General features: G+C 37.9%; 1 protein-coding gene across 1 annotated transcript in view; it reads right to left on the reverse strand.

The window, feature by feature from the left end:
• ERAP1 (endoplasmic reticulum aminopeptidase 1) overlaps positions 1-10,990 on the reverse strand; it is a 101,563-nt gene extending 90,573 nt beyond the window's left edge. The window contains 1 exon segment of the mRNA XM_014567495.2: positions 10,858-10,990. The gene's annotated coding sequence lies outside the window, so the exon portion shown is untranslated.
• Positions 10,991-11,207: the final 217 nt, after the last annotated feature.

The following is an 11,207-nucleotide window of genomic DNA, read 5'->3' on the forward strand; positions in this document are numbered from 1 at the left end:
TATCCCTTATATGTGGAATCTAAAAAACCTGAACAAGAAAAAAAACAAAGTAAGTCGCGGTTATCAGGTGCTGGAGGTATGTGGGGGACTGGGACAGATGTCGTTTAAGGGTGCGTACCAGTAACTAGTAGATAATTCCTGGAGATATAATACATAGTACAATGATTAAAGATGACAAATTTGTATTATAAACATTAATCATGCTGAGACTAGATCTTAATTATTTCCACAACTAGGGAAATTGATAATTGTATGTCACGATAGAGGTGTTGGCTACAATGTCAATCATATTGCAGTACATGTATGTATCTAATCAATATGTTGTGCACCTTAAAAATTACAGTTATGCATCAATTACAATAAAAAATTAACAAAAAATAAAAATACAGACAAGTAAAAAAAAAAGGCTGTAGACACTTTAAAATCTGACTTGACCCAGGCTCTAGCATTAGGCCATCCTAATTATAAATGACCATTTTTTCTCTTTGTGTTCAAGGGTAAAGGCAAACATCCTAGATGTATTAACTCAGAAGCACAGTGACCAGCATCAATTCACAGGATCTTATAGTCAGCAGTTAGATTTGTTGGCAAAAGGGCTCTCACTCTGTATGAGGGCTATTTCAGTGACAACTCTCCATGCAAAGCTACTGAAGAACTTGTAATGCGGTCTCCTCTAACTATTCATGTTCCTCATTCGGTTGAATCTCTTTTAAATTCTCATCTTACTCAGCACTATTCAGTGAGTCAGTTGGCTTCTTACAAGGTATTGTTACTCTATTCACCCAATATTATTTTGACTCAATATAATAATAATTTAAACACTGCAACTCTGCTTCCAGCATCTCAAGATGATGACAATCACAACTGCATTACAGTGACTGACTTCTCACTCCTAGGACTGACTTACAAGAAATCCTCATTGATAATGCTGAATTAATCTGGTTTACATATGGCTCCTATTTAAAGGATGAACAGGGGCATTGTTGAGCTGGGTACACAATAACCTTGATGGTATAAATAACTAAAGTTCTTATTTACTAGACATCAAATTGGCTCAACAAGCTGAAATGACTGCATTAATCAGGGCTTGTCAATTAGCCAAGGATCGAATAGCAGATATTTATGCCGATGGTTACTATGCCTTCAGAGTAGCTCATGATTTTGGAATGCTACAGAAACAGAGTATTTCTCACCTCTTCTGGCCAGCCCATGAAAAATGGACAGCTAGTCTCAAAACTATTAGACTCCATTCATTTGCCCAAACAGCTGGCTATCATTAAACTACCTGGAAATTCCAAATATGATTCAGTGGAAGCCAAAGGGAATCAGATGTCTAATGCTGTAGTTAGACAAGCTGCCATAAGCCTTGCCCCAGCCCAGTTTCCAGAATGTCCTCTGCTCAAACATGATTCTGATCAAACTGTTAAGAAATTTCTTTTGCAGGCTCAAGAGCTGTTTTTAGAAAGTGCAAAGCAGGCCCGGAAGAAAAAAGGCAGGTTTTTTGATCCCAACTCACAAATTCAGTTCAGACCAAATAAAAGGCCTAAAAATAAGTACCTACAAGTACCCAATTACCTTTACTCCAACATGTGTATTCCCTGCCCCACTGGGCACCTGAAAAAAAAATGATATTATGGGGAAAGAAATGTATCTGGAAACTTTCTCCCACTATATCTCATAAGGTTTATGATCAGTGCCCTAGCTGTCCTAATGTAATCCTGACAAACCCCTTTATGGCCCCCAAGGCCACTTTCCCCTCCCCCTAAGGGAAACTTTAAAGTTGGACTTTATCCAGGTACCTCCCTTTCAAGGCTGCAAATACACCCTGGTAATGGTATGCATGTTTTCATACTGGTTGGAGGCATTTCCTTGCAGAAGAGCAATGGCTTTAACAGTAGGTAAATTACTACTGGAAAGACTAATTCCAGTTTGGGGAATTCCTTCTGAGTTGCACAGCAACTGAGGAAATCACTTTCCTGAACAAACTATTAAATCTCTTTGTAAGATTTGGCTAATAATGCAGCTTTTCACTGCGCTTATCACCCTCAACCCCCAGGGCCGGCAGAAAGGACCAATAGTGCTATTAAAACACAATTGGCTAAATTTTCAGAGGCTTTTAATCTTCCACGGCCAAATGCCCTTCCTTCGGTACTCCTCAACTTTAGGTCCACCTCTTTTGGTAAACAACAATCACCTCCTTTTGAAATAATTACTGGGCCACCTTTGCATTTAAATGAAATTATGTATGAACCAGCACTTCTTAAAGGTGATATTTTCCATTACTGTCAGGGACTCATCAAAGAGCTTAAAGAAAATAAGAAATCAGTAACTGATTCCTTCCACAGTCACCTCCCGGGAGATAAAGGCCTTAAGGACCACAGGTTATAACTTAGTTTGTCTATTAAAAAAGACATTAATAAAGGACTCTTTACGGCCTCACTGGAAGGGACCATATCAGGTGTTACTAACAAACCCCTGTGCTGCAAAACTTAAAGGAATAAGCTCTTGGATTCACATTTCTCACCTCAAAAAGGCCTTCTCTTCTGAATGGATTGCATCTCCTGTTTCTGACACTTGGCTTCAATTGAGACAGGTACCACCAAGGCAGGATGAGAAGAAGATGACAGCAGTAGTAGACAGGACAGCTAAACCAAGAGTCCAGATCAGGCCTTTAAGACCTATCTTATTCTTTCAAATTGTACTATTTACCGAAGATCTGTCAAAATTGAAAATTATTATTTTATTTTCAGCTATGTTTTGACCCAGTGTTTAGGAAGGAAAGAAAGCTCTTTTGTAAAGTTATCACAAAGTACAGCTACTAGGGGCAATTTAAGTGATTGGTGGATTTGTTATCAAATTCTTCATTCAATTCAAGGCTGATATAGACCCCTTGTAATTCCTATCACTGACTTAGATGTCCCTAATGTTACCACTTACTTAGATAGGCCTCCCTCTGGCCTAAAAATTTCAGGTCCAAATTCTCCAAGCTATTAAAATGCCCATCCCTTGTCTGACACTATCTTAGGTCCTTAGAGCCTGGACACAACTTACCCCAGGGCCATCTCACTCCATCCCTTCTTGATTAACAAGTATCTTAAAGAGAAAAATATAAGCCACCTAGGCTAGTAACTCTCTTACATCAAATGTCATACAGATAGATTCTGGAAAGTCTGCAAAAAACAGGGACCCATGATTTAATACTGTGTTACCAAAACTTCCAATTGATGAAGCTATCAAGAAGAGCATTCTGAGAGGAGTCACTTGTGCTCCCCCAGGTTTTGTCTCCATATGTGATACTGGAATTGACCCAACTTCCCAAGGATGGGCACATAAATGTCTTAATAGCTAGCAGGTAGAAAGCTTATGCTTACAGGGACATTATGTTACTCCACTGTCGCATAAAGAGACAGATGGACCTCCTTTCTTGTCTTATTAGAGTCAAGAGATCCATGCTAACAAGATACCAAGGTACCTGGTGGCAAAGTCTTTTGGGAATCTTGGTTCCTAGTGCAAGAGCATATATAAACAGGAATATGCTCAGAAATCTATCAACCTCCATTGGTCAAATGGCCAAAGAGACTGCAGAAAGCTTTGCAGCACAATAGACATCCATAAAATCCTTAGCCCAAGTAGTATTAGATACTAGAATCACCTTAGGTTTTCTACTAGCCAAACAAGGAGGTGTTTGTGCTGTTGCTCACACTATTTGCTGCACTCATCAAAACCTCTGGAGAATATGAGATGCACCTAGAAAAATTTTTCCAAAATGCAAAATGGTTATAAGATGTAAGAAACACTGACCCTTTAAACGATCCATTTAGTTGGCTCCCCTCATAACTAGGTAACTCTTCCTTCTCTGCTTTACAGATGATTATTATTCTCATAATATGTATCATTATCCTTTTCCTAGCTATCAAGTTACTCACAGCAAGTATCATGGCTCGCTTTAAGTCTACTGCCAAAAGCATTCTTATACAGTGATTGTAGGGCAAACCAAGATGATTTGGTCAAATGCATTATCTATAAAACGTTTTCCCATCAATGTGTCCTTCTATGCTTGTTTACTACATTTGATTAATTTACTCAATTCTAAAGTTCTACAATGAGGAAATAATGTTACAAAACTGAATGGCTTTTAGTTTTAAAGCAGCTTTTACAATGGAGAATTTATGCTATAATCCAAACTGAACGTTGCATTTTCAAACCAGATGAGTCCTCTAATGTGGCACATCTAATGACTCACATGAAAAATCAGATTTCTATATTGAAGGATCCCCTTCCTAATCTAAATGAAATCTTAGGAAAATGATTCAGCTCTGGGATGCATGGTTTAATCTCTGTTCATGACTTAATTATTGTTGTTGGTTATATTGTGTTTTATATAATTTATAGAGTAATAATCCCTTGTGCTTTTCGATGTATATTTAAAACTCCAACTAAAATAATAATGCTTAAACAATGTGAAACTATCAATCATATCTGTAGTCCTATTTAAGATAATGGGCACACACAATGCATATATAGAATAAAATTGGCGTAAGTCTTATTGAACTTCCTGGAATTGACCATCCAGTCCTTGCCAAGCATTCTACTGGTATAATCCCCTAAAAAAGGGAAAACAACTGGACTATTAAAACCCAGCTTACAGGGACAAGATGAATTCAAAGCAGGTAAGAAACCACCCTGGCATAAAGGGACCAAAAGTTTGATCACGTAGTGCTTTTTATTGAAAGATTTATGCTTAAGTTGGGAGGGTATAGCTCCAAGTGGTAGAGCCCAGGCTTATCATGCACAAGGTCCTGGGTTCAACCCCCAGTACCTTCTCTAAAGAGTAAATAAATAGATAAACCTAATTACCTCCTTCCCCACCAAAAAAAAAAACCCCACTTAAAAAAAGATTTATGCTCAAAAGGGAGGAAATGATGAGAGAAAAATCATAAATTTCCCTATGGCAGGACAATCAAACTAAGTCAGAACTGAAATACACATAACACATCCCAACTTGTGACAGGCCTTTACCAACATGCAATGTGCATCCACATTATACACTAACCAGACCTCAAGGCAGGAGGATATAATAAACCTTTGAGAAAAATAGTCCCCTTCTTCTGATGCAAGCATTGTATTGTTTAAGATTAACATTTTTTTCTTATCCTGTACAGGGGATCACACTGACCTAAAGGCTTACTCTGTATGTGCATACCTGACCAAAGCATCTCTGATGACCTTTACATATAATGTTAACTAGTCATTATGATACATAAGTCTTTATCTTAAAAATGTATAAAACTGCACCTCTAGCTCCTGACCAGTGGAACAGTTCTCAGAGCTTCTGAGAGTATCTCCCAGGTTATAATCCTCAGTTTGGCTCAAATAAAATTCTCTTTTTTTCTTCTTAGCTTGACTTTTAATTGAATTTTCATCAACACACCCCTCTCCAGTGCAAACCACTTATTTTAAGCAGGCAACTTAGAAATTTCATCTCTTAAAAAAAAAAAATCCCACTCTATCATTTGCTCATTTTGTATCATTTCCCCTTTTCAAATTCTCATCATTCTTTAAGAATCAGTTTATATTCCCTCTTCTCAAAGCTTTCCTTGACCCCAGGTATACCATAAATTCCATACTATAAATTCCTAAGGGCAGAGGCTAGGGGTTAGACAACACTATTTCTCACTATATTCCTCCCTACATCCCTTCACAATTTACAAATGTAGTAAGCTTTCAAAATTGTTTGAGCGTATAAAGGAAGAAACGAAGGAAGGACGGACTTCAAATGTTCTGAGAGATAGAGAAGAAAATGGAATACTGACACACTTCTTGGTTCTGCTGGGAATGATGTTTACATAATTGCAATATGTAATCATACTTACTGATTTTCAACCTTTAGAGCTGATCTATAGGAAAAAACAGAAGACTTAAGTATGATTATATGACAGAGTATAAATATTCTCCATATTAATGCTATAAAAGATCTGGTTGACAGAAAATGGGAGTGGAAGTGGGAGGTGGGGGGAGGGATGCTAACACCCCCGTGTGGGAGACTGGAGCTTCGTGGGTCTGGATTCAGACTACCTGGTCCCTTTGCCACCCTTACTACCCTTGTGACCCTGGGCAAGTCATCCCTAGCCCCCATGCCTTAGTTTTCTCATCTGTAAATTAGGAATGACACCTAATAGTGTTGCTATAAGATAATTCATGTAAAATGCTTAGAACAGTGTCTGGCACATAGTAAATACTCAATAAATTTTAGTTATTGTTATTGTACATATTCAAGCATGAAAAGATGCTGTCTACAGTTGATGGAATCAGAAACCAAGGTTCACATGTATTGTATAAGGATATAAAAGTAACAGAAGAACCAAAAGTAAGAAAAATATTGGAGTAGGAGGGGAAATTGAGGAAAGTTGAAATGAACTAAGTCTTCATATTTCAAACCAGGGAGTCAACAGATCCCATTTTAAGGTACAGAGGTCCAAAATACTACTTAGAATTTGGGTAAAACATCAGAAAACAAAACAGAAAAGCTTACAAAACGGTTGCTTCTGAGAAGTGGGACCAGAAGGAGGAAGGAGTACAATGCTTTTCTTTTTAACTTTTCTACTACTTGATTTTCTTGCATATATTATTGCAACTTTTAAAAGGTGGAAACATTCATACACATACATACACTCATAGTCACATGTGCACAGATGTTCGAACAGGGGCAAGGACTGCACCTAATACTGCATTTTGCCAAAGTGTATACATCATAAACACCTGTTATATAAATAATGTTGCCACCCTCACCTGTATTTAAGTAAGGTTTGGTCATTATTTGACACTGTTACCTTCCAAAACAATACGACTGTCTTATTATTAGTACAATACCTAAGCTAAAACATTATTTAACTCATGCCAAATATGCCAAACCCATTTGTCTTTGTGTTTTCCTTTAAATTAGCAAGCAGGTGCTTCCTCCTCTAAAAGTAACACTCGAGGTTCTGAGCACTTCAAGGAAAATGACATGTTTCTCAGTATAGAAAAGATGATAGTGAAAAAATTTCAGTTACTTTGCTACCTTTTGTATGTGTCAGGGTGATACAACCTGCACGGAAATGTTCTATCAAATGATAAACAAAAGTCAAATTTCAGAGTTTAAGGTTATTTTCTACAAAATATAATTATAAAGCAAAATGTTAAAAGGTAATTTACTATAAAAGACACTTATATAAACCCTTGGAGGAAAAATGCTTTGATAAAGGAATTCTGCTTTTCAGTCAACTGTATAGTACCTGATCTTTTGGATTTGGGACTCTTGAAGATGCAAGTTCAATAGAAATTTTCTTAGAATATTGGAAAGATTTAATAGGTTGAGGAAGGAAACAATACTATATTTTTTCAAAGTGACTTACTTGGGTGTAGGTTAAAATTCCATAAATGTCCAATTTATGGAACTATGTGTGTGTTCAGTGGGGATCTTATTGATAGATACATACAAATCTAACCTAGTAATTTCAAAGATATTTGGGAATTGATCAGAGAGCTAAAAACATTAAGAACAAATCCACAAGAGAGAAACATCTGTATGACATAGCATGTCATACACAGAGCTTCAAGGACCGAGAGAGAGCTGGATAAGCAGTATCCTGATAAGCAAAAGGATTTTCCCCCTTTCCTTCTAATCACCTGCCTCCACCACTGAGCCTAGAAAAGACCTAGAAAAAAAAACAGAAGGTGGAAAAATGAAGAGCAAGAAGATAACATTATTGAAGGCAATGGGGGGAGGGGATGGGAAATTGTTCCCTGTCAACGTTCACTGACTTTTGTCCTTTAATAAACCAGGTTGCACAATTAAAAACAACTTTTTAAACTTTTTACATGTACTTTAAAAAATTTTTTATTGAAGTGTAATTGATTTAAAATGCTAGTTTCAGGTATATAGTAAAGTGATTCAGTTATACATATATATACATATATATTTTGTCTTTTCAGATTCTTTTCTATTATATGTCATTACAAGAAATTGAATGTAGTTCCCCATGCTATACAGTAGGTCCTTGTTGTTTGTTTTATATATATAGTAATGAGTCTGTTCATCCCCAACTCCTATTTTATCCCTCCCCACCCTTTCCCCTTTGGTAACCATAGTTTGTTTTCTATGTCTGTGAGTCTGTAAAACAACTTTTTTAATTAACAGAAGGAGGAAAAGGAGGAGAAAAATGTAAGTATTTTTTCTATGGCAACTTTTCTTTAATATCAAAAAAAGTTATTTGGAGCTAAAAATAAAAAGTGTATTTTCCTCTAGAAAAAAAAAAATCCTGGATTAAAGGTAACATTTTATTTTAGTTTTTTTTTTTTTTTTTAACCTTTTCCACTCTCTCTTTCCAGAACTCCTTCTATGGTCTTTTAGTCAATAATTAACAGGTATAGCTGGAGAGTCCAGGGTGTGGTTCCTGACAGAATGCTGAGTTCTTACACCTTGAACTGATATGACCTCCTTGATTCTCCTATCTTTGAAACGAGTGAAATTCTTATCCAAATAATGGGACAGGGCTCCTAATATTCTTACAGACAAAGGAAAAAGTCACTCAAGATCTGCATCTTGTAGAAAATTTTCTTTTTAAAAATGAGATTAGCTTTAAAGCACCCCACCAGGACAGGTTTGGAGAGTGGTCCAATTGCTTCATTTCTAATGTCCTCACTAATATAACGTAAGCTATTCTTCCAAAGCATATTCAAGTATCTAAATTAGATTTAGTAGTGGAATCTATGAGTTCTGACCGCAGTCCTCAATTTCACATATCAGAAATCCAAACCTACAAATCTGATTATCTTAGGTCTGGGTTGTATATTCGATAAATGTGTTTAATTGCTTTTTGAATTCTGTCATTTACCCCAGGATATATATTTGCATGAAGAGTTAGCACTATGAAAAATGATTCTCTGCATTTACACTTCTCACCACTAGGTGAAGCTACCGCTGTTTCACTCTCTGGAGAATTTGTTTGGCTACCAGGCGACACTGATGTGGAATTTACATTTTTTAGGATTACTCAAAGTTTCTTTGCTCTTGAGAGAAAGGTGACCCATCTATATTTTTCTAATTTCAAGGAAGTTCAGAAAGCTAAGTATTGAAGTGCACATAATGGCCTTAACACTGTAACCTATGACTTCTCTAGTTGATAACTGTTTATTTAAAAAGATATACTCATTACTCACTACTCTACCCTAACTAGTTTTATACCAAATATTGACTTCAGGGAGGTATAAACAAAGGACACCAGTGGAAAGAGGAAGCCTCTATTTCCCCTAAGATAAAAACATAGAATTAGCGTAAGAGAATTTCAAAAGTATAACCTTGAGCCCACTCACTTCCACTCAGTTTACAGATTTACTGGAGGGTAACAGGTAGATCAAAATTTTTCATAAAAGAACATTGCAGGAGCAACAATCCAGCTGGGAGAATGAGCTGGGGCTTGTTAGTAGCTGTATCTGCATAAAAAGAACATGGTCAGATGATTCTCTGGATAGTTCAGTGAGGAACTGAAGGAGGAGATGAGTGCTAGGTTAGGAAAGACTAAGCATGAGTGGGATGAAAACTACTCAATCTTCTGACCATCAACTTTGTGGAGCTACTGTAAGGTGATCAGACACCTAGTGGGATTAAAACAGTTCTGGTAAATGAGGATGGTGTTCAGGCAAAAGGTCTACTAAGGCACCTTCTATGGCTTAGGGAAGTCTGTAGGGGGCTGGGGCAGGGGCAGGGGGGAGGGTGCTTCCACTTGCAATAACAGCACAATATGTAATTGGACCAACCTCTCCTCACTGAAGACCACCATAAACACTGATAAACATGAAAACATCTTTATTTTTTTTAGGAAGTAGAGTGCATAATTTTTTTGGAAAACATCTTTTTTAAAGCACCAAAGGCTAAGGATTACCGAGCCAAGATTCAAAGGAGAATGGAAACCCAAGAGGCATTTAAGGATACTTTTTGCACCAGGGGTGTATGCAGGTTTGGAAAAAAGAAACTGAGAAGTTGAGCTAAGCTTTTGACAGCCTCATAGAACCAAGGGAGACAAATCTGAGTCCAAGACCCACTGAGCGTAATAAAAAAAAAAAAAAAAAAAAAAAAAAAAAAAAAACAACAGAAAAACAGTCCCTGACACCCAAGAGCTGACCTCTGGCACTCACAGAGGCCTTGGTGTTATGTTGAACATAATTTCATAGAACATCACCGTCAGACAAGACCACTCTGTGACTATGATGAAGACAAAAACAAGATGACTCCACAATCATGCCTGAACTCAGGCAAAACACGAACACTATCACTATCATAGCCACAAAAATGGCCAAACACCTCCTTATCCTGACTAGTATGGGTGACAGCTGTTTCTTTACCAATTACAGTCCTAGCCTAGGTCTGCTCTTGCCTCCTTGTTAACATAATCATTGAATTACCCCCACCTGCTGAGAACATCTAACCCACAACAAAGCTCTGCTTCATAGGCCCTCCCTCAAATCACCTAACATCCTACAATAAGAACTTCTAACACCTTCCTCCTGAGGGATCCCGTAGTTCCCCGCAGTGTGCATTATCCTTTGCCGCAATGAGTAAAAAACAAAAACAAAAACAAAAACAAAAAACTTATTTTTAAAAAAAAATCAGTACTCTTTTTTTTTTACCTAGTTGGGTGGTGGATTTTACTGCTCTAACATTCTTTAGTTTTGTGCTGGGACACAGTTAAGTTACTTGGAAACAGTTCAATCCTTTTGGACCTTGCCTATGAGATTTGTTCATGGGACTGAAGCAGTGCTTTATCTAGGGCTAATTGCTCCCCACTACTGAGACAAGACCCCCTCTGGGTGTTCTACCTGTGGGCCGGCTCCTCTTGAGGTTCTCCAGGCTGACAGGTGAATGCAGGTCCTCCCTCGGCCCCGCGTCTCTGTGTGGACGCCAGACGCCAGGACCGCCAACCTCTTCGGCCGGTCAGTCACGCTCTGCTCAGGCTCTGGTATTTCCTGCACATGCGCTTGCCTCTCTCGCTCATGCGCATGCCGTTCACGCACATGCGCGTAGCTCACGCACAAGCGCGTGCCGCTCACGCACATGCGCGTACTGTTCGGGGAGCGGCCGCACAGGTGCAGAGAATATTCAAAGGAAGCCCTGAGCCGATCTCCAAAGTGTCCTCTCTCTCTTTCCCCCTCTTTCTTTTCCTCCTCTC

This window comes from Camelus ferus, chromosome 3 (genome assembly GCF_009834535.1).
Source record: "Camelus ferus isolate YT-003-E chromosome 3, BCGSAC_Cfer_1.0, whole genome shotgun sequence".
Lineage (NCBI taxonomy): Eukaryota > Metazoa > Chordata > Mammalia > Artiodactyla > Camelidae > Camelus > Camelus ferus.